Source organism: Gorilla gorilla, chromosome 4, assembly GCF_029281585.2.
Source record: "Gorilla gorilla gorilla isolate KB3781 chromosome 4, NHGRI_mGorGor1-v2.1_pri, whole genome shotgun sequence".
Classification (NCBI taxonomy): Eukaryota; Metazoa; Chordata; class Mammalia; order Primates; family Hominidae; genus Gorilla; species Gorilla gorilla.
Window position 1 is genome coordinate 121737940 of NC_073228.2, and position 19337 is coordinate 121757276.

Consider the following 19337-nt stretch of genomic DNA (forward strand, 5'->3'; position numbering starts at 1 on the left):
AGCCAGATGTAAATCCCATTTGTCTATTTTTGTTTTTGTTGCCTGAGATTTTGAGGTCTTACCCATGAAATCTTTGCGCAGATTAATGCTCTATAACATTTCTCCAGTTTCATAGTTTCAGGTCTTACATTTAAGTCTTTAATCTATTTTGAGTTGATTTATGTATATGGTGAATTATGAGAATCTAATTTCATTCTTCTGCATATGAATATCCAGTTTTCCCAGCACCATTTATTAAGAGACCATCCTTTTTCCAGTGTATATTCTTGACAACTTTGTCAAAATGATTTGGCTGTACATGTGTGAATTTCTAGGTCCTCTATTCTGTTCCATTAGTCTATTTTACATGTCACTAGGATAAATTTCAAAATCCTCAGCATTCTTCCTGGTCCCTGGATGAGCTAGCCCTTGCTTCCCTCTCCAGCCTAATCATATCTTTTCTCCTCACTCTCTTCTCCTGACCTCCTGGACTCTTTCTTCTTTGAACATACCATTAATTTTTCTTACTTGGAATGCTTCCCATTTGACTTTTCCTCTCTTTGCTTCATGCTTTCCCCAAGTCTTGGCCTGGCTAATTCCAACTCATATTTTCCTTCTTGTCTTAAATGTCACTTGCTCAGGGAAGTCTTCCATGATTCCAAAAATTCTGTTGACAGCCTACTGTCATCTGTGCATCTGTTATAGAGGTGGTACAGTTCACCTCCAGAATGCTACAACCACTTGCAATTAATTCTAATTAATTTTGACTAGGGGAATAGCTTACCATTTAAATGCAAACATTGTTAAAGGCAGGAAGTGTGTTTTCATCATTTACAGCAGTGTCTTCAGAGCTCAGCTCAGTGCCTCCAACAAAGCAGCTGAACAATAGAGACTTTTGAAAGAGTGATTTTCCTCACCTCTTTCCCTTTTTGCATAGGGCTATTCTGGTTTCATAGATGCAATATCTCAAAATCTTGTTAAAATACAAATTAAACATTTGAAAATGTCTTTTTTATTCTTTGCAGTACTCTATTTCAGAGGATATATTTGGTCTGATTTCTTGGAACATATTATCTTTTTAAAGATATGTGATTTTTTTCCCTATTTACTGGAAAGTATTAATCTCACTGATAAGGATGAATAAATTGGAATAGAAATAAGGTTCCTTTGGGATTGGTGAGGATATCTATCTGAAATTACAGTAAATCTATTATTTTCTTTTCAACTTTCATCTGAATTGGAAACATTCACTATGTAAATTCAGAGATATGGCAGCCTGAGTGTAAAGAGAAAATGAAAGCTAGAATCGGAAAGTTTGCCTCTGCAAGGAAGAGTTCCTGTTTCATGTTTTCCCAAACCATCAGAAGCTCTGTTTGGGACCTGACACAGCTGCTCTTGTCGAAAGCCAATCTTTTCAGGTTCCCTTTTATCATCAGAGCAAGAGGCTTGCAGCTCAGTGTGGCTTCAGCAAACCGAACCCATCCTATAAGCATCAGTGAGTTTGAAGCAGATCCCTTGACTGCCCCACAGCTGGCTTCACCTCTAAACTTACCCTGTTTATTAAAGATTGGACAAGCTTCCACCAGTATCTCCTTTGGTTATTTCTTATGCAGACTGTTCTTAGGCAAAGGAAACACATTTGCTTTTTTCTCTAATCTCATCTCATGTTCTCTAGATTTAGCTAAAATTTCTCATTGTTTATGACGTGGATCTCATTTCTCTTGTGCATGTTTCTCCTTAATTTGGATCTTTTCATGAACATTTTAGAAGGAATTGCTCCCAGAGCGCTAGTGTTCACTTGTTTGTTTGTTTTTTCCTTGCTCATATCCATTTAAAATATGATTGGCTTATGTCAATCACAATAGCCTCAGTGTTTACATATGTCACAAATATGCAAAACGGAGGTTGACACAGGTAGGGTGCTGGGAGACTGGCAACCTCACTGTGCAGTCAGGAGGGATGAAGGCCTAAGGGAAGGGTGTTGGTGATAGAGGATGTCAATCAATTGAGCTTCTCCAGTAGACTGGACCTTAAGTAGTCAGTGGTATCCTGTGTCTTGATTCCACTTCTCCCTTTATTCCCAAACATCTGCTATGGTGTATGTCTGTCTGTGGCATCTTCTTTCTGCCTAGGACTTTGCATTCTCTCTTCCCTAGGATAATTGACATTTTCCATCCTCTGTCAATACAAATTTATTGGTTCACCTCTTCTGCACTCTTTTGGAAGTAGACCAATTATTACAGTTTACCCAGTAACAGAAACAAGCACACATCTTGAGCACCAGAGAAACATTTGTACATTAGTCATTTCCTTTTACAGATTAAATCTACTTTGTAGCTTACATTCTCATGTGATGGAGAAGCCATTTGATGACTGAGTTTAAGTGTTAACAGACTTCTCCAAAAGAACCTGATATGCAGTATGATCATTTTCTTGATACTTCAAATAGTGGCAATTTGGAGCAGTAGATCTTGCTTGTTTCTTCAGTTTGAAGAGAAAATTTAAGCAGCTTTATAGTTTTATTTTTATATAAGTCAAACCAATATTGCTTTTGGATTATCATTTCTACTAAAATTCATAATTGTCTATAAGAAAGTGGAATGACCCTTATTTCAGATAAATCAAAGGAAATATTAGTTTGCTTTTGAACAAAATCTATTTTGCCAAAATCAATCTATAAATGCATCTGGACTTGATTAAAATAACTTCATCTTTATTTTTTTAACTTTTTTTGTAATGGTAAATGCTAGATAAATTATTATTATTATTATTATTATTGAGACGGAGTCTTGCTCTGTCGCCCAGGCTGGAGTGCAGTGGCATGATCTCGGTTCACTGTAACCTCTGCCACCCACGTTCAAGCAATTCTCCTGCCTCAGCCTCCTGAGTAGCTGGGACTACAGGCACCCGCCACCATGCCCAGATAATTTTTTTGTATTTTTAGTAGAGACGGGGTTTCACCGTGCTAGCCAGGATGGTCTCGATCTCCTGACCTTGTGATCTGTCCACCTCAGCCTCCCAAAGTGCTGGGATTACAGGTGTGAGCCATTGCACCCGGCCAGTAAATTATTGTGAATTATAACTGTGTGAGAATCTATTTTATGAAATATTTTACCAGAATAAAAGTACTAAATGTCACACTAATGTGTGTGCATTTGTTGCATTTGTTCAACTTTCTAAAAGGAAAAAAATTGAACATTATTGACTAATACCTAAGGTAAATATTTTCATGTCTGATCTGACTATTTAACACGTGGGAACGAGCTGATGCAATTCTGAAAGGATGCAAATAGTCTGTTTTTATATTATCCACTGAAGTTTAACAACTGTGACTCCAAAGAAGAGGGAAGAGCCAATTGCCTTTTCCTCTTTATATTTTACTTTGCATTTGTGTCATAGACACTTGGATAATCTGGGAACATGAACTAGGGGATTTCTTTTCTATTACCAATGTGAAGGTTTCTTCATCTGTGAATATGTGAATATGGAGAACTCTCACTAGGAGAGTACAATCCAGTGAGACTTAGGCCATTTCATTCCCAAACTAGTAATTATTTAGTTGTTAGTATGTGTCAGGCATTTTTCTAGGTACCAACTGATGATTACCATTTCTCAGTTAACATAACACTCACAACAATCTATGAGTTAGATGCTATTTTTATCCCCATTTCAGAGATGAGGAAGCTCAGGCATGGAGAGGTTAAGAAGCTTGCCCATAGTCACTTAAGTAGTAAGTTGCAGAATGGGAACTAAAATCCTGACAGTGTGGCTTCAAGAATATAACAAACCATGGAATGTTTATATAATGTCATGAGATTTTTTCAATATACTTGATACTTTATAGTATCTTTTTTATGAGGAGAATAAAGGATTACCCTTCTATGATTCAAATGGAAAATAAAATAGTTCAATAGGTGTCATCATTGTCAATCATCCTGGTTGTAAGATGATCACTTACAGAGAGAGAAACAGAAACCAGGTCCTGTCAGAAGTAATTGGTCACAAAACAATGGGCTTCTGGAATCCTTCCTTGGTCTTTTAAAAGAGATCAACCTCAAGAGAAAACCTTATTCTCTGTTATGGACTGAATGTTTGTGCCCTCTCAAAATTCATGTTGCTCTAACTTCCAAGGTGATGATAATTGTAGGTGGAGCCTTTGTGAAGTAATTAGGTTTAGATTAGACGTGAGTGAGGGTGGGGCCACATGATGGGATTAGTGTCTTTGTAAGAAGAGGATGAGAGACAGACTGCTCTCTCTGCCATGTAAGGATGTAGTGAAAAGACGGCTTCTAGAAACCCTTAGGAGGGCCGTTATTTCTGATCTCAGACTTCCAGCTTCCAGAACAATGAAAAATAAATGTCTGTCATAAACCGCCAAATCTATGGTATTTTGTTAAGGTATCTTGGACTAAGATACCTTCAGTAGTTGAGAAATCAGTGTGGCTAGAAGTACCTAGATTCTTACTTAATATTGTCCTAAATACAAAGTAAAGCAGTATCGATTAAAAAACCAAACAAATAAACAAACAAAAAACCCTGTGACTGATGCCTGTCCCGTAGAATTATGAAATTTTACTCCTTGATCTATAAGATGGACCTTTTTATAAGTCTAGGAGTCTGTGTCAGGGCAATTTTCCTGATATTTTGTTAAGAATTGCCCTGATCACATCGGTGACAGTGATGACACCAAAATATCATCAAAGTGTAATTTTTATACCCATTCTAATTTTTTTTTGTTTGTTTTCCAACTAAGACAAAGAAACAAACAAATAGCCTCAGACATCTGTGTCTATACCTAGGTATTTTTCTCCTCACCTGGGAATGCTTGTCTAATAGCTTCTTTCTTGTTACGGCAGAAAGAATCCCTGTGAAGTGGCAATGAACCCAGGTCACATACACAGTTGGACCAAATTTTACTCTTAATCAATTGTCTTAGCCACGTTATGGTTTTTATCTAATTGTTTATTCGTAGGATGAGCTAATACCTTGCAACCAAGCAAATTTTTATGGCTCTCTATATAATTTCTGAACAAATAGAGTGTATAATGGAAATGAAAGTGCTGACATTGTGCTTTCTATAATGGCATGAGTGGACTCAGTATTACAAAGTGCTCTTTTATTGCATCTTTCCACCAGGCCATTTATATGAAGCATGGATTGAGATGTAATTTAGAAGTGTGATATTAGGACTTGAACCCAGTATGAAAACCATCCAACAAATAGACAAATGTAAATGATCCAGAAAGAGAAAACAACTGACTCACCAAGGCCTCTGATAATTTAAACGTAGCTATTAGAGTCTTTCTGAGTGTGTTCTAAATCAGGCTTTGAATAAATACTTTTTTATACACTTAGACCCAAATCACTTTACACTTAAAATATTAGGATAGATGAGACCAAGTTCTTTTCTGCTTGAATAAAAAAAAAATCCTGAAGTCATTGTAAATTTGTTTTTAAAAAATAGAGACCCATTTTTCTGTGTATGCTTGTAAGGTAAATATTTCATAGGAACTGAAATTTAAGGAACAATATTATTGATTCTATTTATCCTTTCTATAATTTAACCTGAATCATTTGTCCTTTATTTCAAGAAAAAGAAAAATAGGAAAGTAAAAAAGTAAGTTAACTAGTAAGTAAAAGAAGCAAGAACAAATGAATAAGGCCATTTCTTTCTTTGTCATTATTTACTAAATATTGCCAAAGAGGTTACAGGAGACATTGGGTGGCTGATGAGGAGGGTTGATTCTAAAATCCTACACGTTGATAAATTCGGCAAATCTCATTGGATCAATATTCTAAAGGAAAGGAAGGAAGTGAGTTAGTAGCTGTTTATTTCATCTTATTTAATGTGTCTGCTCTTACGTCATCTTTTTCTTTTTCTCTTCTCTTTCCCAATCCTACCATTCCTCAGCCTCACTCAATACAAAAATGAGAATTAGTCACGGAGATAAGATTAGTCTGAAAATATTTGAAGTATTTATTTAATTAAAGAATGGATAAGTGCAAGAAAGAGAATAATAAGCTGAACTGGGGAAAATTGTTTTGCAACTGTCTAAAGGACCTTAATGTGTTAATTCAGTGTTTGTGGGCATTAGCTTATACTGGAATTTTAAGAATTCAAAGAAGTACAATTTTTTGGTTGTTATTCCTCCTGTCTGAGCACTACTTTCACCTAAAGTTTCTTCTCTCCTGTCTCATAAGCTTTCAAGTGCTTTTTTGCTGCTTTTAGGCTATTTGAATTCTTCCATTCTATATAAGTTTACATACTTCCCCTTATGTTTTATTTTCTTCCTCCTCTACCTAATCAAAATTTCAAAGAAATGGTGATAACTCAGTTAAATGCAGCTCTGATTAATATAATTCACACTAAATCTTATAATCTTATGATAAATAAGATTGTAAATTCACACTAAATCTTATAATAAATAAGAACCAAGTTCTCACAGGGCTTTTTGCATTTTTAAAATAAATATTGTCTTTCCAAATGATTCTGGAAATGGAAAAATATTTCAGTAGAACACTTTTTACATTCTTGGTCTATGCTAGCCACCATCTCATTTGCATACTCTCAAATATTTCATTTAGTCAATATCTTTGGCATAGATGGAATAATGAAAGAGCATGGACATTGGAATTGAGACCCAGCCTCAAATACCAGCTCTACCACCAATTAGCTCAGTGGCCTTGAACAAGTTAGAAAACATTGATAAGCTTTTGAGCCTTCTATGAGAAGTTTGTAACAGCTTACTCCTGAGAATGATATGGGATAGTAAATATAAAGCACACAGAAAAATACCTTGCACCTTGCAGGCACTTGATAGCTATGGTATCTATTGAGTAAATGATTTGTATTTAATAGAATCACAAAATACTTAGGTAGGAACATATTCAAGAGATAATTGAATGCATCTTCTTTATTTACAGATGAGAAAGCTGGGACTCAGAGAAGTCAAGTGTCTTACTAAAGGCAAATAAATAATTAGAAATGGGGTTAGAATCTATGGCTAATCTGTGGTTTAATTATTGTTCTTTATATTATTTTATACACTTGCCCCTCCAAGCCCTGCACCATTCTTAATTTTGCTGGCTTTTTACTGTGCCAGTCCACCCACACACTAAGAGAAATCACCATTTTCTTTGTCATTATTTTTTTTTTGTCTGGAAGAGAAATATTCTTTTGCCTTTTTCTTATTTCATAATCATGGCCTATGAAAGTAACTGGCCTATTTTTCACAGGGTACTTTCTTCCGCCTTCTGTGTTTTTTCTAACAATAGTAGTTTCATAGCCTCTACTTTAGATCTGCCAGATTTGATTCATTTTCTGAAATATTAATTTTCCCTCAGACAATTGGTTCTTCATTCTGCTGCCTGTAATATCTTCTAACAGGAGATTTAGTTGAAATGATCCTCCTCCTTACAATATTATATTTTCTAGATTTTTCCTAGCTCAGGATTTAATACTACATATACATTTCATGGTAATGTGAAATTATTTCCATTGTACCTTAAAATGATTTTAAAACACATTACAGATTTAATTCCTTCTCACAGACAGACTCTACTTCCAAATTTTTCTACCTCACTGCAAAATAGGGGGGTGGCAGTGGGGGACTTGGGGGAGAGGTGAAGGAGTTTACATTGTCCTGCAAAAAGGACATACTTAGTTCAAAACAGTCAGGAGGAACAGTGCTCAGTTTCTGGATTTCCACTTCTCTGATTATCCAATCTATGTTTTTCTCAAGAGTTCTGCTAAATGTCTATGCTGCTAGACAAAAATCCCGTATAATATATGTAAATAGCTCTGCTAAATGTCTACACTGCTAGACAAAAATTCCATATAATGTATGTAATTACTTAAACTTGTATAAATTATGAAATATTTTAAAAATCTATAAAATGTATATTTTGGTTTTTAATTTTACAAAATAAAACTTCGGAGATACTGAAGCCCCACCCAATCTTTTTTTTTTCCTCTCAGAGCAACCATTAACCTGGAGTTTGCCCTTACAAGTTTAATTCATGTTTTTACAAAGGAAATACATACAAATATACATATGAACCATAAATAGCACTGCTGTATGTTTTAGATAAATCATTATATCCTATTGTAGGTGTCTTTTTTTATAACTTTTTCTTTTCAGCATTTTATGTTTGAATTATGTATTAAAAGTGGATTTCCACTTCACAAATTTTAACTGCTAAAAAGGGTTTCATTTTATGACTACGATGACTAAGCCAGAGTTTATCACACTCCATATTTGGGCTAAAATCAATCATGCAATGTGAACATTTCTAGATGCTTCTTTTTGCGCTTATGGAAGAACATCTTTAGGGTGACTACCTAAAAAAATTATATTTGATTTCACAGTGGCTTACACTTGCACCATCATATAAAAATTTCCATTTTATTTATCTCCTTGATAAGTGTGTGGTGCTAGTTTTTAATTTTAATTTGCTGTTTTAAAAAATAATTTAAAAATTGATATCAGTTTTTTTAACCTTAGATATAGAAGGCGTTTTCAAGCCTAGAAGCAATAACACCCCAAAATAATGAGAACATCTATCTCCTAGATCTTGGTTTCCAAATAAAATTCCTTATTCAAAGTAACCAAAGTGCCTAGGAAAAGTGACTGATTCTAGGAATGGTTCAGGGAAAGTTTGAAATGGGCCAGGAATGTCTTATTGTTCCAGAAATTACTCAAGAAAGAAAAAGAAAAAAGAGCACAGGAGCCAGTTTAATGAGACTTCCATTAACCAAATCTGTAAAACTTTAAGCATCAAAAATGAATAACTATGAAACAAAAAACTTCTTTGAAAAGATTAACAAAATTGATTAGCCTCCAGCTAAGCTAGCTAACATAGAAAAGAGAGATGACACAAATGACTATATCAGAAATGAAAGAGAAGACATCACTTACATGATCACATGTACATTGAAAGGATAATAAAGGAACACTATAAACATCTCTATGCCCACAAATTTCATAATTTAGATGAAATGAACCAATTCCCTGAAAGAAACAATATGCCAAAATTCACACAAGAAGAAATAGACACTCTATACAGGCCTATATCTATTAAAAAACTTGAATCAATAATAAATGCCCTTCCAAAACAGAAAGGAACATGCCCAATGGGTTCACTGGTTAATTCCACCAAAAAGTGAGAAAAAAGTATACCAGTACTCTACAATCTCTTTCAGAAGAGAGAAGCAGGCATAATGCTTCCTAACTTATTCTATGAGACCAGCATTACCCTAAGATAAAAGCAGACGAAGTCATTACAGCAAAATAAAACTTACAGGCCAATATTTCTCATGAACATAGATGCAGAAATCCTCAACAAAATATTAGCAAATTGAATCCAACAATGTAGAAAAAGAATTATACACAACAGCTAAGTGGAATTTGTCCCAAGTATGCATTCAAGGCTAGCTCAAATTCAAAAAATCAATTAATGTAATCCACAATACCAACAAGCTAAAGAAAAAACACACAATCATATAAATGCATACAGAAAAAAATTTGAAAAAAAAAATTGAACACCTATTCGTAATGAAAACAGAAACTAAGAATAGAGGGGAATACTCTCAACTAGATAAAGAGTATCTACAAATATCCTACAGCTGACATTATACTTAATGGTGACAAACTCAAAACTTTCTCACTAATAGGAAAAAGAGAAGGTTACCTCCTCTCATTACTGCTTTTGAACATCATACTGGAATTCTAATGCAATAAGAAAAAGGAAATAACAGATGTACTAACTGGAAAAGAAGTAATACTGCTTGTTCACAGATAGCATGACTGTCTATGTATAAAATCTGAAAGAATTGACAAAAAACTCCTGGAACTAATAAATGATTATAGGACGATTATAGATTACAGGATACAAGGTTAACATACAAAAGTCAAACACTTTCTTTCCTATTTACTAGCAATAAACAAGTGGAATTTGAAATATAAGAACACAATGCCATTTATACTTATCAGCCCCCAAAATGAAATACTTAAGTATAAATATATCAAATTATGTATGATAACTATTTGAGGAAAACTACAAAACTGCAACTAAATCAAATAACTAATAAATTGAGAAATATTTCCTGTTCATAGATGTAAAGATTCCATATTGTTAAGATGTCAGTTCTTTCCAACTTGGTCTACGAATTCAATGCAATTCCGAGAAAATCCCAGAAAGTTACTTTGTACATATCAGCAGACTGATTATAAAGTTTATAAGGTGGGCAAAAGACCCAAAATAGCCAACACAATATAAAGGAAGAACAAAGTTGAATGTCTGGCTGTATTGTTTTCAAGACTTACTATTAAAGTCATAGTTATCAAGACAGTGTGGTATTGGCAAAAGAAAAGACAAATGGATCAATGGAGCATGATGGATATTCCAGAAATAGAGCCACATAATTAAAGTCAACCAATCACTGACAAAGTAATAAAGGCAATTACAACAGAGTTAAAATACATTTTTCAACTAATGCTGCTAGAATAACTATACATACACATGCAAAAAAATTAATCTAGACACAGGTCTTACACCTTTCCCAAAAATTAACTCAAAATGGATCATGGACCTAAATGTAAAATGCAAACTGTAGAAGTCCTGGAAGATAACATAGAAAATCTAGATGACCTTAATTTGGTAATGACTTTTTAGATATGACAACAAAGGTATGATCATGAAAAAAATAATAAACTGATCTTCATTAAAATTAAAAATTTCTCCTCTGTGACACTGTCAGGAAAAATGCAAAACAAGTCATATACCAGAAGGAAATATTTGCAATCAAGCCATGAAAGGTACTGGAGGAAATTTAAATGCATGTAACTAAGTGAAAAAGGCCAATCTGAAAAGGTGACAAACCCTATGATGTCAACTATATGACATTCTGGAAAAGGCGATACTAAAAAGTTGCCAGTTTTTGGTTCTTGTACCAGTACCATGCAGTTTTGGTTATTGTAGCCTTGTAGTATAGTTTGAAGTCAGGGAGTGTGATGCCTCCAACTTTGTTCTTTTTGCTTAGGATTGTCTTGGCTATTTGGGCTCTTTTTTTTTTGTTCCATATGAATTTTAAAATAGTTTTCTCTACTTCTGAGCACTGATTTTAAGGGCAGTGAAATTACTCTGTATGACACTGTAATGGTAGATACGTGTCATTACAAATTTTTTGAAATCCATATAACATACAACACCAAGAGTGAACTGTAATGTAAAACTACGGACTCTGGGTGATAATGATATATCAGTGCGGGTTCTTCAATTCTAACAAATGTATTTGGTGGTGGAGGGATGTTGATAATGGGAAGGCTATGAATACATGGAGGCAGGAAGTTTACAGGAAATCTCTGTACTTTCCACTCCGTTTTGCTGTGACTCCAAGACTGCTCTATTAAAAAAAATAAGAAAAAATAAATCTGAGTATCTAAAAATCTAATTTTGCAACTGTAAAAAAAGAGAATGGCTACAATGCATTATAATATATTGAGAAAATAATCTACACTAATACCAAAAAACAAATGACAAAAGTATAATAAAGTTAGAAGAAATGATAGTTATAAAACCATGATTTTGCAAAAATCATATTAAAAATTGACATGGATAAATATTGATGGATATAAAACCTAGGGGTTAAAGTTGGTTGGCAAATAAGAGATTTACATAAGTTCAAATTATTTTCCCATAGATTACTCACTAATTATGAAATGATTAAAAGGTACTTTTATAGCAATAAAATTTAGAAGAAACAGCCTTAACTAAGTGATCAAGATTAATATAACCATGCATGGAACAAACTGACGTTAAGTGCCTCCTGATATCATCCTCTGGGAAAGATACTATATCACATACGTAATATTTCTGCCAAAAACTCAAAAGCATAATTATAAAGAAACAACAAGAAAAACCCAAATTGAGAGAAATACTACAAAACATTGTGTCTGTACTCTTTTAATACACCAAGGTCATAAAACACAAAGAAAAGGGAGGAAATGCTACATATCAAAGGAGAGAAAACATACAATATGACTAAATGTAAACTTCTGCATTGGATCCTGGTTCAGAGGGCAACATTGCTATAAAGGACACTCGGAAGATAATTAGTGAAATAGGAATATAAACTGTATTACATGACAGTGATATAGCTATGTTACATTTTAAAAATTTGAGGTGTGGTTATGAGAGAAGGTTTTAGGGATGGAGGGTCATGATTTCTACAATTTACTGTCAAATGTTTCAGCTCCATCCCTTCCCTAAAGAATAAGAATAACAGTAATGTATTATATTATCATACTATTATGAATGTATGTCTTGACCATACATTCATATGGTAGTATTAAAATTTTAAAATATTTCCATTAAAAGCCTATTTTGGATTCAGTTTTGGGTTGATTTTGTAGTTTAAGGAACAAATCAAAAACTTTGTGATATTGCATTGTCTACTCAGGACCATAGGTCTTCTTTTCTGTACATCTTTTACCTTCTCCAATAAAGCTTTATAATTTTTTAAAATTATTCTTAGGTACATTATAAGTTATATTGTTTGTGTAGGTAGTACCTTCTTAAAAATTATCTAATTAGTTCTGACAATACATGAAAATGAAGATGATTTTTGTATATTCATCTTTTGAACTCTCTAAGTAATTCTAATAACATATCTGTGAATTTCCAGGATAATTCATGCAGACAAGCATATCATTCTCAAAATGCCCGGACTTTTTCTACCTTTGTTTTGTGATCTTATTGTATTCTTAATCTTGGTTTTTATTAACTTATTAAGTTAATTAGGTATTATAGCTCACTGTTTAGACATAGACATGACAGATATCCTTTTTTCTGTTCTTAAATGAACACTTTCAGTGTTCACTATTTAGTAGCATAGTTGCTGTAGGTTTGGGTCAATATCTTTTTGTGAACTCATTTGAAGCTCTCTTATTCTTAATTTACTTAGAATTCATTTTTATTGTTATGAATGGTTTTAAAATTTATCAATCTTTTTTTTTCCTTCTGTAAATACTGGAATGGTAGTATTGTATTTTTCTTTCATCTGTTAATGTGGTGAATTACCTTAATATTTGTTTCAAAATAATAAAATATATTTGGATGTTTGGAATAAATTCTTCTTAGTCTTGATGAATGTGTTACATATTCTGAAATTATATTGAAAATATATCATTTAAGACTTTTGAATTTATAAATAAAATCAGCCAATGGTTTTACTGGCTTAAATTTTTCCTATCTTATTTATTAACAATAGTATATTAGTCCATATTTTTTTTCTATGTTGTGGATCTTTGACTTTTGAAGACTTAGTAGAAGTCATTTGTAAAATTATATGGGCCTGTGGTAATTTTTTTTTAAAGTTATTGTCATGCAAAGATTTAAAGTTTATAAAAATTATTTGGAGTAGGAATTATATGGGGATTGCAAGTTTATTATTCTCATTTTTGCAGTTGAAGGAATTAAGGTATAAAAATTGGAAGACTTTTCTTATGTTTCTGTGACATTTACGTAGAAAACTAGAAATAAAATCAGTCTTCTCACCAAACCAACAACTTCTTTTTCTTTCTCCCCACAATCCCGAATCTGCGGAAGCACACCTGACTAAGTAGAAGCTAAAGCCATTGGGGTTGATGTTATTTTGTTTTCAAGGCCTGACATGAGTATTCTCTAATCACTGAGGCCACAGGTGACCAAAAGTGTCAGCAAGTGATGTCCTTTGGTAGGTATCTCCAAGAAGCATAATTTTGCAAACATGTAAATGCAAAGAACATTTGAAACCTTCTGGAATGCCCAGTTAATCTTTGAATCACCATGCAGGGTTTCTACATTTTTTTCTCTAGGGAAAAGTAGTAATGTCCTAGAAGCCAGAGGGATTTTTATTCTTAAGTCTGTTGCTTTTCCAAGGTCTTCATTTGATTTTATAGTACTCTTGATAGGGACTATGAGGTGGTTGACTGTATTACAGGCAGACTTCAGAGTTTCACTCACTCCTGCCACTTGACAAAAACTCTCTTGAGAGCACAAATGCAAATATTCTCACTTCAACAGGCAGAGTTTAATCTGCGGCCCTGGTGTGTGGATTCTCCATCATACAGCATGATTCACTAAATCTGTCTTTTGCTATGACTCTAGGGAAGCCATCACTTGTCATTCTGCCCAGTAGAGCATGTTGTAGCACCTGCTTTATATTGTACCTTGCCACAAAGTATCCTCTCTGGTAGAACATCAAACAGTCAAATATTCCCAGTTATCCAGTACTGGGGGTGGGGGGCGTTCAGAGGGATTATACAGTGAATTGCGCCAAGCTTCAGCTGTGCCAGTAAGGTATTAACTGTGACTACTTTTCTCCTTTTCTTATCACTGAAGAAACAATAATAGAATGAAATATAATAAACAGACAATAAACTTTCCAATTTTAAATGACATTTTCATCCACTGAGAAAATTGAGTTAGGTAAGGTAAATCATAAGGTAAACTTTCACCTAAGAGACAACTTTGCACAAATAATTTATTAATTCAATTATTTTTAAATTTTCATTTTATTTTAAACTTCCAAAATTTTTGGAGTTTATTTTTCCATATTCTTTATTTTCAGAAACATAATCTGGCATTTTTTATAAAGCAAAAATATCTGAAATACCTAAGTTTTCATATATTTTCGACCATTTAATATTTGTGATAATGCTATGAAAAATGTATTACCATTTCTAATATATAAATTAAGAACTTTAAATTAGGAAAGTTTAAGTATATGCCAAAGGTCATTACAAAGCTAGAGACCTGTCTTTAGTTTGTAGCAGAAACTGTTATCTATCTAAAATCAGTTCCCCACTACACGCCATTTCTTTCTGGGAGTAGACTGCAGATGTACTCTTTTTGCCTCTTGTCCCCGGTGCTATTTACTATGTGCTAAGGGAAAGCAATCCTATATTCAGCTGATGGGTAATTTGAATTATCTACGTCTATCACAAGCAGTCAGCCCTCCTGCTCGTTTGTTTTAGTATTGGACATATGGCTGAAATATGGTCTATGCGATACTAAGAAAGATCTGCTAGGGAGGGATTCAGACAACTTTCCTTACTCTTATACAGGGAAACTCAAGGAAGAAGAGTACTCTTCTTTTCTGTTTATAAATAGTAGTCTCTGCATGTGATAACTGCTGTGGAAGCCATTTTGTATCCTGGAGTAGAACCAGCTTGAGAATAAGACCAATTCTCTGAGAATGGCAGAGCCGAAGATATTATTTATGCCTATGAGAGCATCATTAAGTTGCTGAATTGATGAATTTTGGGGATACTCCACTTTAGGCCTTCTTGCTTTTAGGAAAAATTTATTTAACTGTGTTGAAGCCCCCAGAGTCATCCTGACACAGAATTCAGAATGTCTAACTCAAAAGCCAACAATTCTTCATAGAAATACCACAACAGGTAGCTTCCACAAGTAACCTTTTCTTTTTTTTTTTTTTTTTTTTTTTTGAGATGGAGTCTCGCTGTGTCTCACAGGCTGGAGTGCAGTGGCGCGATCTCTGGCTCACTGCAAGCTCCGCCTGCCGGGTTCACGCCATTCTCCTGCCTCAGCCTCCAGAGTAGCTGGGATTACAGGCACCTGCCACGACGCCCGGATAAATTTTTCGTATTTTTAGTAGAGACAAGGTTTCACCATGTTAGCCAGGGTGGTCTCGATCTGCTGACCTCGTGATCTGCCCGCCTCAGCCTCCCAAAGTACTGGGATTACAGGCGTGAGCCACTGCACCCGGCCACAAGTAACAATTTTTGACATAATAGTAATAGCTGTCAATTAGAATTAACATTATTTTTTAGAACAGAGTTTACTAATTCAACCTAAATGAGTGGTTTTTGGTTTTTTGGAAGCCCGAAAAACATTAAAGAATAAGAAAACTAACCTCTAGCAGGTAACTGCTCAGACCTTCTGGCTTTTACAGATCCTCTGGTTTTTCAACAGAAGCCTCTAAGTCTAGAATTTTTAAGGTACAATCTTTTGAGTTTCAAATTTTGGCCACGAATTTATTTATTTTTAATTATTCAAGCCAATCAAAGAATGAGCATGAGCTATATTTGGTCATTTAGCTCTAATTCTGCAACCTCTACCTTTGAAGATTATAGCTCTCATTATATCTATAATTTCATTGTATAATATATGAAATAAAGTGTATACTTTTTACACTAGCCTTCAAACAAAGATAAACCCACCAGTGCTGAAAATGTTTCTTTATCACTACTTGAACTCCAGCAGAAACTGCACATATTGGATCCAGGGCAAGTTGCATGATTTGTACCCAAGAGGGTGTTTTGTCTTGAAAAATTACTGCATCTTCAGAAATTTCAAGTTCGGATTTTCAAGAAAAATAGTGTTTTCTGTAAAAAGTTTGCTTCGATGACTCCAAAATGCTCCAAAGAATTTTTTCAAGTTGTAGGACTAGATAGCTTATCATAAGATTTTGAAATTCACCTAATGCCAGAGTGAAATGTCAAAGGCTTACTGAAGTCTTTAAGGGATAGGCAGAGCTTAAGAATAAATGAACTCAGGAAATGGCTTCAGAATTTTATGATTTTAATTTGATATATCTCAGCCTGGAAGTATCCTACTGTGAGAAATGATTTTCTCTCTCTCTTGTTTTTTCTTTTACTTTTTACCTGTATTTTTGCCAATTATTAAAATAATGCATGACCGTTCCAGAACACTTGAAAAGTAGAAGAAAAAAAACATAAATGATTAGAATGTAAATTAATAAAATTCCTACCACTCAGAGAAAACTGTGAATACTTTGGCATAATTTCCCTCAATGTACTTATTTTTCTACATTTTTATCTTACCTATTTGGAATCATATAATCATTTCTGTATCCTGTTTTCCCATTTTAACATAATCAAACCTAGATTATAGGTCTGAATCTTGAAACCAGCCTAATCTTTAATTATTTTTAGGTAACAATTCATTTATTTCCTCTCTGTCTAGAAGTCTTAGAATATTGTAAATTTACATTTGCAATTCAAAAGTTGTGCTAGAATATACCTTATGCTAACTTTGCCTGGAACTCAGTAAATGCATTTGATTTATAAAAATAATTATCTTCATCTCTTCATGACATTTCTTTTAAACACTTTGCTTCTATCTCTATTGTTTTGGGTGCCCTTGGAGATCAGATTCTTAAGTTAAATCTCAGTTGTCTTTTCTCCTAGAGTTTTTGTTCTTTTTAATATTTTAGGGTTTTTATTTGCCATTTGAGACATCTTCAAGTGTTTTGTTGAAAATATTCATTTATTAAAAAGGGAATCCTTTCCCCATTGCTTGTTTTTCTCAGGTTTGTCAAAGATCAGATAGTTGTAGATATGCAGCATTATTTCTGAGGGCTCTGTTCTGTTCCATTGGTCTATATCTCTGTTTTGGTACCAGTACCATGCTGTTTTGGTTACTGTAGCCTTGTAGTATAGTTTGAAGTCAGGTAGCGTGATGCCTCCAGCTTTGTTCTTTTGGCTTAGGATTGACTTGGCGATGCGGGCTCTTTTTTGCTTCCATATGAACTTTAAAGTAGTTTTTTCCAATTCTGTGAAGAAAGTCATTGGTAGCTTAATGGGGATGGCATTGAATCTATAAATTACCTTGGGGAGTATGGCCATTTTCACAATATTGATTCTTCCTACCCATGAGCATGGAATGTTCTTCTATTTGTTTGTATCCTCTTTTATTTCCTTGAGCAGTGGTTTGTAGTTCTCCTTGAAGAGGTCCTTCACATCCCTTGTAAGTTGGATTCCTAGGTATTTTATTCTCTTTGAAGCAATTGTGAATGGGAGTTCACTCACGATTTGGCTCTCTGTTTGTCTGTTATTGGTGTATAAGAATGCTTGTGATTTTTGCACATTGATTTTGTATCCTGAGACTTTGCTGAAGTTGCTTATCAGCTTAAGGAGATTTTGGGCTGAGATGATGGGGTTTTCTAGATATACAATCAGGTCATCTGCAAACAGGGACAATTTGACTTCCTCTTTTCCTAATTGAATACCCTTTATTTCCTTCTCCTGCATGACTGCCCTGGCCAGAACTGCCAACACTATGTTGAATGGGAGTGGTGAGAGAAGGCATCCCTGTCTTGTGCCAGTTTTCAAAGGGAATGCTTCCAGTTTTTGTCCATTCAGTATGATATTGGCTGTGGGTTTGTCATAGATAGCTCTTATTATTTTGAGATACATCCCATCAATACCTAATTTATTGAGAGTTTTTAGCATGAAGGGTTGTTGAATTTTGTCAAAGGCCTTTTCTGCATCTATTGAGATAATCATGTGGTTTTTGTCTTTGGTTCTATTTATATGCTGGATTACATTTATTGATTTCCATAGATTGAACCAGCCTTGCATTGCAGGGATGAAGCCCACTTGATTATGGCGGATAAGCTTTTTGATGTGCTGCTGGATTCAGTTTGCCAGTATTTTATTGAGGATTTTTGCATCAATGTTCATCAAGGATATTGGTCTAAAATTCTCTTTTCTGGTTGTGTCTCTGCCCGGCTTTGGTATCAGGATGATGCTGGCCTCATAAAATGAGTTAGGGAGGATTCCCTCTTTTTCTATTGATTGGAATAGTTTCAGAAGGAACGGTACCAGTTCCTCCTTGTACCTCTGGTGGAATTCGGCTGTGAATCCATCTGGTCCTGGACTCTTTTTGGTTGGTAAGCTATTGATTATTGCCACAATTTCAGAGCCTGTTATTGTTCTATTCAGAGATTCAACTTCTTCCTGGTTTAGTCTTGGGAGGGTGTATGTGTCGAGGAATTTATCCATTTCTTCTAGATTTTCTAGTTTGTTTGCATAGAGGTGTTTGTAGCATTCTCTGACGGTAGTTTGTATTTCTGTGGGATCAGTGGTGATATCCCCTTTATCACTTTTTACTGGCTAGCCATATGTAGAAAGCTGAAACTGGATCCCTTCCTTACACCTTATACAAAAATTAATTCAAGATGGATTAAAGACATAAACGTTAGACCTAAAACCATAAAAACCTTAGAAGAAAACCTAGGCATTACCATTCAAGACACAGGTATGGGCAAGGACTTGATGTCTAAAACACCAAAAGCAATGGCAACAAAAGCCAAAATTGACAAATGGGATATAATTAAAGTAAAGAGCTTCTGCACAGCAAAAGAAACTACCATCAGAGTGAACAGGCAACCTACAAAATGGGAGAAAATTTTCACAACCTACTCATCTGACAAAGGGCTAATATCCAGAATCTACAATGAACTCAAACAAATTTACAAGAAAAAAACAAACAACCCCATCAAAAAGTGGGCGAAGGATATGAACAGACACTTCTCAAAAGAAGACATT